Here is a 13,904-nt window from a genome sequence, read left to right on the forward strand (position 1 = left end):
TTTCTGTTCGGGCCAGGTTGCCGGGCCCCACAAAAGTGACAGTGTGCCATGCCCTGGCTACACCGTTGATATGCCACTACTAGCGGTGTTCGAACATTGTGTACGCCAATGGTATTTTGTCCAAATACCGACATCATGGAACTTTTATAGTGCGCCACTACTATTTTTATGCCTATAAGCTAATTCCTACTAGTGACACAACTACGAACTGACAACTTATTATCTGCAAGAAAAACTACCCGCTAGGAAGATTGTGAACTTATAGTGCAAACTCCCGCTCTGAAGCCATCGACCCCACTCTTGTTTGAACGTGGTCTCTTTTTGGGATGATTGCGTTGCAACGGCATATTCTAGAAGAAAGGAGGTTATGTCACATGAAATAACCACTTTCGATGAAAAGCTAGGGGTGATATTGCTCACGTGTCAGGGCTTCTCATGAAAATGTGTGAAAAAGGGTCGAAAACTCTCCTACTCTTGCATGAGGTCCTTATATGGGTATATAGGGTCCTATATAGAGAAAAATATAGCGCTCAACTTTGAAGTGACACTTTCTTCACGAACAAAATTATCATTTAAGAAGGTTCTACACTTATAATGCAAACTTTGAGGCCATCGACCTAACTCTTGTTTGGACGCGGGGTAAATTTTTTTTTGTGTTGGTCATGACCTTATGAAATATTCTAACATAAATAAGGAGTAATTAAGTCACATGAAATAAGCATTTTAGATGAAAAGCTAGGGGTACATGTCAGAGAACCCATGAATTAGGGTTTCACATGAAATATATGCGAGGAAAGGTCGAGAACTCTCCTCCGCTTGCATGGACTATTTTTGACTTGGTGTTGTTCCTATGTCATATGATATATTATTACTATCAAAGAGAAAAGTCACCGCTTGGAAGAAAACATAGCATATTTATGAGCCGTATATTAGGGGGACACATGACATCACACAAAAAGAAAACCGTTAGAAACCCAAAATAGCCACTAGGTTGTGTTTATGGTGTTCCATGCAAAATTGCTTGGGCGTCTTGGGGTGGCGCCGACTTTCGACCATGGTGGCAACACTTTGACATCACATGTTTGTGGTCGGGGGAATATGCATACACCGATTGCCGTCACATACTCTTATATATTGAATGCCTTTCGATCGCGCCATAGACACTCCAATGTGTTCTTGTACTTGGTGTATGCATATCCCCCTTTGGTTCTTCATTTGGGATTAATTCTTGGCACCTTGGGTGTTGTCAGGTTCTCGACGAACCATGTAGAGTCTAGCGCTTCAGCTCAAGGTTTTCCAACGCGTCGTCTCGGTTTGTGTCCGACTCCGCATCGCCTTTTGGCGGGCAACATGCTCATGCACGTGGCTCGGTCTTTGGGCTCCGTAGGTCATCCACCATCATCAGGCCACAAACCGCTTTTTCGAGATAAAACTTTTTACCCTCATTGCCACAGTGTAGTGTGTATAACATATTTCAAAAGTATTTATAGATAAAATTATTTTTATCTACAAGACTTAATGTATACTGTATGAAAATATAAATGATGATAAATCTAATGGTATTTCATTTGGTATTCCAAATGTTGATATTTAATTCTACACATACTTGGTCAAATTTTACATTGATTTGTCTAAAAATTTATATGCACTACATTTTACTAGTAAGGAGGGAGTTCGTAACAGGTGTGGATGCACGCGTGGCCATATTGCAAATCCTGTACTCCAGCACCTCCCATTTTAAAACAAAATCCAGCGCGAAACGAAAATGGAGTCGAGCACGCCGCTGAAATTTTGGAGATGCTGAAATTAGCGGAGAAAATTTAGCCTCTTGATCGTGCCAATGCGACAACAGAAATCCAACGCCTCGAGCCTCCCGAAGACGCGACCCAACCTCGTTCCCCTTAATTTGTCCTTTCGATACCCCCGCCATCCACCCGCCGGCATTCACTCCGCCGCCACCCGCCGGCATTCACTCCGCCCGCAGCACACCATGGTCGAGGTCGCCGCCTCCTCCTCTCCCCAACGCATTCCCATCCAATCTCCCCCTCTCCCCCTCCCATCCTCTCTAGTCCCACAGCGAGGAATAGCTAAGTCGGTGGGGCGGCTCGGCGGCCACCTGCAGCAGACGTAGCCAGCCACCAGCCGCGGCCCTCGCGGATGCAGGCGTCCACGTTGTAGCGCCGGTCGCCCATCTTGGGCCCCGCATCACCGCCGGCGAGCGCGTCCGAGTGCCCCGGGTGTCTGCATCTCCCGCTGACCCTCCTCCTCCGCCCTTTTCTCCATCTCGAATGGATTGCAGTAGCTGCAGGGACAGCCTCCTCCGATGGCAGAAGGGGATGAGGGGAGGACATCCTCGAGCTCGCCCAGCCCCAGCTCGACGGAGGCACCCTCCATGACGCCGCCCCGCAAAAGGTCATTTTTTTCCCCTGCAAAATCGTTTGGATTTCACAATCAAAGCTGTGTGTTGGTTCATCGATTCACCATGTTTTTAAATAATAGTACGTCATCCACAGACATTGGTTCTCCGTCCTCTGTTTGGTTCATCAGATCATAATAGAATCTCTTTATGGGTCTGTTCTTTTTCCAGGTCTGTTTAATTGCACGCTTGTTCTATGTGTGATCTGCTAGCTATCTCTCATTTTTATTACAAGATGCAATCAAACATTCATGAATTAAAGTTGCTCCTATGACTTTGAGTAAGCCAGATACCTTATTTACTGACGAAGATGATGAGGAAGTGTATGCCGTCTCAGACGGACAGCTTCTCACGCATCTAGTTGGAGAGGTATCGGAGGTTGGTCTGGATGACGAGACGTTGGGTTCATGCATTGAACTACATGCGGCGACACGTAAATCCAGAGCCTCATCTCTTAAAAGAAATGCTTGGCCTAACAAAAAGGCTAAGACATCTAAATCTTCCATAGTTTCCAAATGAATGGCATGTTTAGGAATAGCAGAGGTCTAAAGGACTTGGCTAAACACTTACACATTGCTGATTGTATTAGGGAACATGCTCTAGATTTTATTGCCATTTCCGAGACGGGCAAGCGGAATTACTCAACAAGTTTTCTAAATCGCCTTTCAGGCGGGGAAGACTTTGCTTGGGTATCCCGCCTACCTCGGGGGCGCTCTGGTGGCCTTCTAGTTGGGGTCCGAACTTCAACTATGGAAATTTTAGATAATTCTGGAGGAGATTTTCATATAAAACTCCACATTCGGAATAAATCTGATAATTTCACTTGGAGTTTGGTTTCAGTCTATGGGGCTGCCCAAGATGCGGCTAAACCCGCTTTTCTTCGTGAGTTGGTTAATCTAGCAAAAGATAATCCACACCCAATCATTATTGGGGGCGATTTTAATATGCTAAGATACCCTCAAGAGAAGAGCAGGGGCAGATTCGACACACATTGGCCTTTCTTATTCAATGCTGTCATTGATAGCTTGGATTTAAAAGAGGTTTCAATGGTTGGGAGACAATTTACTTGGGCAAATAGTCTCCCAGAGCCTACTTATGAGAAGCTAGATCGAGTATTGATGGACTCAGATTGGGAATTAAAATTTCCTCTAGTCTCGGTACGGGTCCTGCCTCGTATAGAAGCTTTGTCGGATCATGCATCTATTTTACTTTCGACCGGGACACCGTCTCCTCAGCGTAGACGCCAATTCAAATTTGAACTCGGATGGCTACTGCGGGAGGGTTTCTCAGATATGATTAAATTTATTTGGGATAAGCCAGTTGCTGGAAACAGTCCAATCCAAAGGTGGAATAATAAAATGCGCTCGATGCGTAGATACCTTGGGGGTTGGTCTAAGCACATGACTGGGCAACTCAAAAAGGAGAAGCTCAGCCTATCATCAACAATTGATGATTTAGAGGCAATCGCCGAGGTACGACCTCTAACTACGCACGAGATTGATCTTAAGAGTCAACTCAATGCAAAGTTAGCGGGTCTGCTACGGGAGGAGGAACTCAAATGGTACCAACGATCTAAGTCCCAATTTTTACTGGAAGGAGATTCGAATACGAGATACTTTCATAGTGTTGCCAATGGCAGACACAGAAAGAAACTCATTCATTCTCTAGTACAGGAAGAGGGTGTGATTGAGGGTCATGAGCAGCTCAAGTCATATATTACCACGTTTTATAAAGGGCTGTTTGGCACCCCTGAGGAATCTGATATATCCATGGACGAGTCCAGGACTGATGATATACCTCAAGTGTCTCCACAAGAAAATGCTATTCTCACTTCTCCCTATTCCGAGGAAGAAATAAGGAAAGCGGTTTTCCAGATGGAACATAATAAGGCGCCAGGTCCCGATGGTTTCCCAGCTGAATTTTATCAATCCTTCTGGGACATTATTAAGGTTGATCTTTTGGAACTCTTTAGTGAACTTCATAAGGGGCAACTTGATCTTTTCCGCATCAATTTTGGTGAAATCATTCTATTACCAAAAGTAATTGATGCGGAACGGATTCAACAGTACCGACCTATTTGCCTCCTTAATGTTTGCTTTAAGATTTTCACAAAAGTGGCCACTATTAGACTTAATTCTGTGGCTGATCAAGTGGTACTTCCATCTCAGACGGCTTTCATGCAAGGTAGATACATCCTAGATGGTGTTGTCACTTTGCACGAAACAATACATGAGATGCACCGCAAAAAGTTGAATGGGGTAATACTCAAAATCGACTTTGAAAAAGCCTATGATAAGGTTAAGTGGTCTTTCCTTCAACAGACGCTCAGGATGAAAGGTTTTTCCGATGAGTGGCGCGCTCTAATTAATAACTTTGTTTTTGGAGGAAGTGTTGCCATCAAGGTCAATGATGACGTTGGTAGATATTTCCAGACAAAAAAAGGTTTGAGGCAAGGCGATCCCATCTCCCCATTGTTGTTTAACATTGTAGCGGATATGCTTGCTATTATAATTGAGCGAGCTAAACTTGATGGTCAGATTGAAGGGGTAGTCCCTCATTTAGTTGATGGGGGTTTATCTATCCTTCAATACGCCGATGACACAATTCTATTTATGGATCATGATTTGGATAAGGCAAGAAATCTGAAGTTAATTCTCTCAGCTTTTGAGCAATTGTCCGGACTTAAGATAAACTTCCATAAAAGCGAATTGTTTTGTTTCGGTGAGGCCAAAGACGATGCCAACCTATATGCCGAATTATTCGGATGTGGGTTGGGATGTTTTCCAATCAGCTATCTTGGCATTCCGGTACATTACCGGAGGCTTACTCTAGCCGAGTGGAAAATTGTCGAGGAAAGACTCCAGAAACGCCTCAGTAGTTGGAAAGGAAAACTTTTATCCCTTGGTGGAAGATTAGTTCTCATTAATTCAGTACTTACAAATATGGTACTGTATATGATTTCTTTCTTCCAGTTGCCTAAAGGAGTCTTACATAGATTGGATTATTTCCGATCAAGATTCTTTTGGCAAGGGGATAATGAGAAGAAAAAATATCGGTTGACCAAATGGAGTGTTGTTTGCCGCCCAAAAGATCAAGGTGGACTAGGGGTTCATGATCTTGAAGTTAAAAACAAGGCCTTGCTAGGAAAATGGCTTGCCAGGTTGTTAACTGAGGAGGGTAGATGGCAGCAACTTTTACGGAGAAAGTATGTGGGCTCGAAAGCAATATCTCAGGTTTATTGGAAACCAGGAGATTCCCACTTTTGGGCAGGCATTATGGCAACCAAAAAGTACTTTTTCCCGTTTGGTTCGTTCTCCATTAGGAATGGGTCAGAGATAAGGTTCTGGGAGGATAGATGGTTGGGTACAACCACTCTCCGTGAACAATATCCGGCTTTGTACAACATTGTTCGACACAAGAGTGATACCTTGCAAAAGGTAATGGAAACCTCTCCACCCTCTATGTCTTTCAGGCGAGATATCACTGGCCCTAGACTGGTTTCATGGAACGAATTGCTACAAAGGTTAGCTTCAATCCAGTTGGTCCCAGGGGCTGATGAGTTTCGCTGGAATCTAACCAAGAATGGTAAATTCTCGGTTAGCTCCATGTACAAGGCTTTAATTATACCCAATCAACCGATCATGAATAATAAGTACATCTGGAAGATGAAGATACCTCTGAAAACGAAGGTTTTTGCATGGTATCTTCGTCGGGGTGTGATTCTTACTAAGGACAACCTTGCCAAACGCAATTGGCACGGCTGTACGAAATGTGTTTTTTGTCATGAACAAGAGACAATAAAACATCTTTTCTTCAGTTGTCCGGTTGCTAGGTCTATATGGTCAATCATTCAGATAGGTTCTACCTTATATCCACCTCGTAGCATTGCAAATATTTTTGGCAATTGGCTAAATGGGGTTGACGCTAGGTACAAAACACTTATCCGAGTGGGAGCGATTGCTGTCGTTTGGTCGCTCTGGCTATGTAGAAATGACAAGGTTTTTAATGACAAATCTTCCTCTCTCTTGCAGGTTGTCTACCGCGTTACGGCTTTGCTCCGTTCATGGTCGCCACTCCAACGCTTGGAGGACCGCGACCTCTTTACGGAGGTGTCTACACGTTTGGAGAACACGGCAAAGGAGTTTATTTCCCAACATGGATGGCAACATAATAGGCGAATTGAAGCAAATGAGGATTAGCCTATGTCAGACACTTGTTTTATTTTTTGTTTAAACTTTTGTTTCTTTGAACGGCTGTGTGCATCCTGGTTATGCAGAGGCTGGGTGTATTGCTTCAAAACTTTTTGAGTAATAAAGCGCCCTTTATCGAAAAACATTCATGAATTTTGGTTGGTGAGATGCAATTTTCTTTTGGAAAGCACCTAATGTATTAAATATTGGTTTGGATTGTAGTTCATCATATAATGATCAAATCTGGGTATCGATGTATTGATTCACCTTTTTATGTACTAGCGCCGGAGTCACTAAGATAGGAATTCCGACCTGATTTGGTATGTCCTGATTTTGGTACAGCGGCCATCAAGAATCTTGTTGTGCTTGATGTTAGTACGGTGTTACATTACATTACCTAGATCATTTCACCGCTTCTGTTTTTTTTACTTGTAAATGAAAAACCTGTTCGTATATTGACATTATCTGCGAAATGATTTTATTTCTCTATAATCTTATCAAATTTGGGAGTTAAACTCTTTAGTCGTGCTTGTGGAAATAATTTGCAGATTGATCAGACATATTCTTGAGCACCTATGTGAGAGAGATTGAATAGGAGACGCTGTGCATCTTGCCGTGAAGTGGTGACCACAGTGGCACTCTTGTTGGCGCCGAAGTCGGACAGTGACCAACTTCACCGCAACGCCATCTGCACTCCTTCTCGGTCCTCCCTGCCCTCGGACCAAGAGCTGAGATGCATTTGGAGCGTTGCTGCCCTGACCTAGCTGACGAACCAAGGCTGCTAGCAGCTGCTACTACTGCATGTCTTCGTTTAGTTTGTTCTGCCATAGTGAGGTAGACCTCTCACTTATTTCTAGGTCTATTTCAAGTGTTTTTCTGTCTGTGAATGATATGCTAGTTAGTTCTTTCTTCTCTTAGTTACAGTATGCAATTCAAAACATCCACATATAGCTACTGTTGCTGAGATGTTTTGGAATCGATCTCTGGTAGCACGTATTTTTTGGTGATTCATTTGATTAACAAAACCAAGCCGGATTTAGCTCTATATCTTGAACATTTGAGTGCATCTCCGTACATTTGTATGACCACGGCTGTGTCTCATGAAATAAAAAGCTATCTTCTCAAGTTATTAACAGAAAAGGTTTTTGTTTCTACTTACTAACATGGCATGGCAGGTTCTACTTATTATCTTTTCAAGTATCATTGTTTGCATTTCAATGTATTCACTTTGTTTATTTCCTATCTCTATACATGCAATTCTTCATAATGGTTTCAACTTTCAAAAGTAAAACATATTTGCTCATGCTACTCGTTTTATACATGATTAGCGGGTGGTTTGTTGTGGTAGACAGAGAGAGGAGATGCGTGCCTCACTGGAAGGTGACAACCATGTACAACACAACTCTTGCCAACGAACAGTGACACCTCCACGCTATGTTCTCTGTTGCCCTACTCGGCCCTCCCCGCCGCTTGGATAGAGAGGTTGATGGCCCGCACCTCCATCAGCAACTCCTATGTTTGTTCACTGTCCGTGCCACCTGGAGCAAGGAGTGGGATGGAGTAGGGTATGGACGTGGATGATGATCCAGAAGGGGTGGAGGAGAATGAGCTAGATAATCTCGATGAGGAATTCGTCCATCCCCATCTCGAGCTCGAGGGAGATGTTGATGATGCCATGCAAAAGGTCCATTTTTTACCTTGTCCTCTAGCCTACTTGCTATGTCCTGCTCCAGCCATCTTTTGGGTATCTAGGTGATTGCTTTGTACAAATTACTTGGTAGTCCTGATTAATCATTGTTCTCGTATCATGATAATGGATTCAGCTTTTGTACTAAAATAATAAATCTCTAGAAGGTTACCGGATTTTTGGCGATTCATTTGAGCAACAAAAACTCAAGCTATAGCTGATTTAGCTCCATTTTTTGGAAGCTATTTTCCTAACTTGTTAACTCAAGTTCTTGTTTCTTTTTGCTGACATGGCAGGCGCTACTTATTAACGTGTCAACCATTGGTTGCATTTCAATGTACTCAGCTCAATCATGGTTTACGCTAGAATTTCTTATTTTGCACTTACTTTTCCCATCTATATATATGTAATTCCTGATAATGGTTTTAGCTTGCGAAAGTACACTTATTTTGTCATGCTCTTTATTTACCTGATTAACACAGTCGTATTGTCCTCCAGTAGTTAGCCCTCTTGATGGTTTGACTAGGAGTATTTTCCTTACTTGGGATAGGCTTAAGAGTAAAGTGATAACAGCTGACTATTGATTTTCTTATGTTGTGAGTAGAATGAAATCCCTTTTGCCAATATCTGAGTCTTTTTTAAGTTTCGATGTAATGTATCTTTTTAGAAGTTGATATCCATGCTTTACTCACTGGGACATTCTACTGTCGAAGGGCCGGTATGAACACCGGTTGCCAGAATGCTGCCTCTACTATGAGCTACAAGGCCAGCGATAGTACCAGCGAGGCCCGCGACCTCCGGGAGCTTCTCTTCATGTTCTTGGTGAGTGCTATCTGTTGTTGTGATTAAGCTCTGAAGGCCCCGAGTTTGCGCTTGTCTGATGCTATGAAATCATGTGCGATATGCTTTCCTTGTATCTGAGATTCTCCTACTTTAATTTATCACGGCTGCTAGCTACCGATGCAAAGGGCAAAGCTTGGTAATCTTGTAGTGACTCTTATCTATATTTCTACATTTCTTATGCTTGCTTTATCTATAAGGCACATAATCTTTTCATTTTGTTCAATTAGCTGAACGGACTGTATCATTGTATCATAACTGGTGATGTTTTTCTATTGGATTATGGAAATTTGGTTCACCCATGTTAAGGTTGTAGTTAGTGCTATTTCTCTATTACGATGTTGCATCCTCTTGGCTTGCGTCACATCGAGAAACTAGCACTTGTTACAGACCAGGTTGGGGAAGGGTTGTGCCTTCCTTGAATTTTCTTATTTATTTTTGTTCCATCGAGCTATTGGTTTACATTTTCCCCATGTTGTGAGTATTTCAGAGTTTTGCACCTACATGTTTGCTCCTGGTATGTCCAACATCGATGCCCAGTCTTGTCATCGGTTGGAGTAGCAGGGCTCGTTGGATCTATGGGATTCAGAGCAAGATCAATCTGTCACTTCTTAGTCTGAATGATGTGCGTGTGTTTCCTTCAGTTCATTGCACTTCCATATGACTACTGAGTGGGTAGCTTGTGTGATTGATTATAGCATGAAATATTTCTCCGACTTGTAGATCAATGTCATCTTGACCATCTTGTGGGAGAGATATTGAGCTGGAGAGGAGCTCTGCAGCTTGCCCGCGGTTACGACCGCATCGGTGCTCTTGCCCGGCGTCGACGCCAAATGGTGACCAGCACCTCCACCCTCCTGCCTGAGCCTCCCTGTCACCCAGACCAAGGGCTGAGAGGCGTGCGACGGACCCAACGCTGCTATTGTCTGCCTTTGTCGATAGTAACTGGCTTTTCATGCTCATCTGTGTAGATAGTAGGTATGTTTACTAAGTTATTTTCTCTCTCATTTTCAGTCCAAGATGCATTCATTATCTGTACTTAGAGTTCATATCTTTTTGAAATTGATTTGAATATGTCCAAGTTGAGATGGTATAAATAAATAGATTGTCTGCCGAATTTATTTGGGATATGACTGAATTGTGTTTCAAATTCAGTGAATTTTGACCAAAATTACTTCTATAAAATTGAGTTGTATTTGTCTAAAATGCTTTGTCACATCCTGTTGTAATTTGTGAAGTTGTGACAATGTTAGATATATCATTAATTTTCAAGATCATCTGATTTGTGTTGAGCCAAGTAGCTGACATGTAGGTTTTGGTTCTGTTTGATTGGTACATTCCTATCTATTACTTCCTTGACATTTTTGTTCCGATATTATCTTAATACCACCTAGACCTAGTCACCTTCTAGCTGGTCCGAGCCTCCAGGTTGCATGTTATGTTGATGTATGATGTTGAAAGTTGAAACTAGAAGTAAGATATCATATCAGTGACAATCTATTTCACAATCTATTTGAGGTTTGATTCACTAGTGTTTTCTTACATTCCCATTAGATATATGTGCTGGTAACCATCTTTGGTGGTTCTGAAAAGATTATGACTGTCAAAGCTACATGTCAGATATCCAAGCTAGATTTGAAGTTTTTTTGTATCCTTAATGGATATAGATATCTTTCCCTTTAGCAGCTGTTAATTTTTATTTCCTAGAGTGCATGGTAGTTAGAATAACCATGTTCTTTTTCTATGATAACACTAAAAAACAAAAGAAGCACTGTTTCGGGTCACCTGATAATACTTTCAGTTGTCAATTTTTAGCGACCCCCTCATTATCTTTGACATGTTGATTTCTTTAGGCGACAAGATCGGAGCTTGGGTACATGTGTTTGAGGCTCTTCCTCGGTAGTTCGACTTTGCCAATGCGATGGGGGCGACTAGGAACGAGTTCCAGGGCGGCACCCCTCGTCTTGCCTTCCTCTTTGAGCTTCCCTCTGACTAGCAGGACCTCACTTTCTCCCAGTGGCAAGTAGAACTCGTGGCATGTCCGGTGCTGCCAGATAAACTTTCTTTTCTCGTGACTATTACTATTGATTGATGTGTTGTTTTCCGCTCTGAGCTCAAGAATTTATTCTGTGGGGGGGGGGGGGGGGGGCTGATGAGGATGAGCCTGCTTACCATACCGTGGTAAAGTTTCATATTTTGCTAGCTAAACCAAAGCTTTTCTCTACTTATCTACTTTAACAATTTGACTAGCTAGTACCTTTTCATGGATACGTGAACCTAGATTGCTGGTTTGTTTGTCTGGACATAGAAGAGATTGTTTGCGTTAGGAAACCCTCTTACAGTAGGGAAACATGAGCTATTTAGTGTAGCGGCTATAGGGAGAAAATTACATGAACATGTCCATTCATTTTTAAGTTGCACAACATCAAATATAGCAATCTATTGAGTCTGAGATGGTCTGTTGTCCTTTGTTTGGAATCTCAGACCTTGTTGTATACCACCCACTTCAGCATTTTTACTCTCCTGGAAAAAAAATCATCTCTTTGGATCTAGAAGAACTTAAGCAATTGTAGTTCAATCAGCATGATAAAGTGATACCACCTCCATTCCAAAATATAAGGCTCATATTTCGGAATGGAGGTAATACTTTTTATTTAGGAACATGTACTGATTTTTAGCATTTAATTTCTATTCTTGAAAATTCTGCATGCCAAGCATAGAGAATGTCATGCATGCTTATACTTTTCATGTACTGAACTATAGCAATTAATTTTTATCATGATTATCTGTACCTACTGTTTTTTTCTGCAACGCACCCTTGGTTGCTCTATGGGACACATGTTTCTGCCCTTTGTGATGTCGGCGGAGAGGCCACTGCCAACGTCTTGTTGCTTGGTTGTGGATGAGCTCGAGCGCAAGTTAAATGGCATAAAGGTAATCTACTCTCTTAAGCCTGGCGCTTTGTTATTGTTACTTCAGATGTGCATTATCTTCTTGCCAAATGCAAATAAATAGGTTAGACAAGAATAAGAATTCAGCTGCCAGAATTTTTGTGTCTTTAAGCAAGTGTTGATTCACTCAAACACAACGAAAATACACATTCTTGATTTATTATTCATTGGTTTGACTGAAACCATTATTTGCTTATCATTTTCTTTGGTGGAGTGAGTGAAGCAGCAGATAGCCAAAAGAAGATGGGGTGCAGTATGGGTAGTACATGACCAAGTTTTATACTGAAATTCTATTGTTGGCAAAAAAGTTGATCTGATGGTATACTCGGTATTGTTGTATGCTTTAGTGCTGATATTTACTGGTTAGCGTGTGCATGGACTAAAGAAAGTGTCTTGCCATTCATTTGATTTGATTCAAAAAACAATATGCATTCTCCCCAAGTTCCGTTGGAAGAACATGTTCGAGCCATCATCAGATGCCAGTAGTGTGTCCATGTTTTTCTTGAGGGACAAGTGAATGAGCTGTGTAAGCATGTGCATGTCTATGTACACAGAGTCAGCATGAAGATTAATTGTATTGACTGAAAGGGAAGCATGTGCTTGTGATTTAGAACTGTTAACTCAAATTGTGAAATAGGTTCATCTTTATTTTCCTGTTGATGCAAGAGTTTGAGCTTAATATGTTAGACTGATAGGATTTTTAGCATCGTCCATAAATAAATTTTGTTGGTCCAGAATGGCTATGTCCGTCTGGGTGAGATTTTGTTGGTCCAGAATGGCTATGCATCGTCCATAAATAAATTTTGTTGAGATTTCTATTCAAGAATTATCAATGGTATGTCCGTCTGGGTGATGCTTCTCTGGTAAGTATATATATATATATGCATATATTAGTGAAGCTTGTGCATGTTTCTTATTCGTTTTAGAATGGTGGATTCAAATATCTGAATACATTCATCTTTACATTCTTGTTGATGAAAGATGTACTAAGTCTGGTAGACTGATATGCCATTCATATGTGCAATTGTTGGCTTTTGAGGATTTTTCACATATGCTCATTAGTTTTCTTCTTCAGCCAGAGTGTTTTTCAAACTTGATACTCATGGAGGTGTAGCTTCTTACTGATTCACCAACTATGAAATGCAGGGTTCGGCCTTTGTTTAATTGAATAGTTTGGAGGTTGAATCTACAGTCGTGGAATGCAAGATTGAGCATCTGTTCTCGTGTTGATTGATCTCTTTCCGCCGTTAGCCTGATGGTGGTGGGCTCACAGGCGGTGGTGTTCTTCTGCTACAACCGAACGGTACATGCTCCTTCTATCTTGCAACCCCCCTGTGGTGCTCTAAATCATGGCCCTCCTGGCCTGGTAGTGTGTGTGTTCGTGTGCGTCTTGTGTTGATGTTGATGAGGACGACATGTTTGAATACCCCTTGACACATGAGGTTGTACTTGTATATATTCATTTAAAATTGTAGTGTTTCTAGGTCTCCAAGAACGTTGTTCTAGTCCAAAAATTCATGTCTTGTTTGTTTTTCAATAGCAGACCTTCGTGAAATACCTATATTCGTGTCTCCAAAAAATCAAATGTGTTACTCCATAACCACAACCACCTTACTTGATGTAAGCATAACTGTGTTTCAGGTCTGGGTCTTGAGTTGGTCTGCAAAAGCACTCCATAGGCCATCATTATGTTCATGTCGAGCAATATGTAGCAGTTTCCACTTAGAAGACTCCATGTGCACAACAAGATGTTTTACTTCTGCTAGGAACGCCAAGGGGAACAATGGTTCTAAACCTAGTTCAAACACTACCGTGAAGGT

The 13,904-nt window shown here is 41.8% G+C and overlaps 1 long non-coding RNA gene across 1 annotated transcript; it reads left to right on the plus strand.

The window, feature by feature from the left end:
• The first annotated feature begins 11,572 nt into the window (after positions 1 to 11,572).
• Positions 11,573 to 13,904, plus strand: LOC127329506 (uncharacterized). Its single transcript, XR_011752712.1, has 3 exons — positions 11,573 to 12,067; positions 13,231 to 13,387; positions 13,726 to 13,904. It is a non-coding gene; the product is annotated as an uncharacterized lncRNA (long non-coding RNA).

Source organism: Lolium perenne, chromosome 2, assembly GCF_019359855.2.
Source record: "Lolium perenne isolate Kyuss_39 chromosome 2, Kyuss_2.0, whole genome shotgun sequence".
NCBI lineage: Eukaryota > Viridiplantae > Streptophyta > Magnoliopsida > Poales > Poaceae > Lolium > Lolium perenne.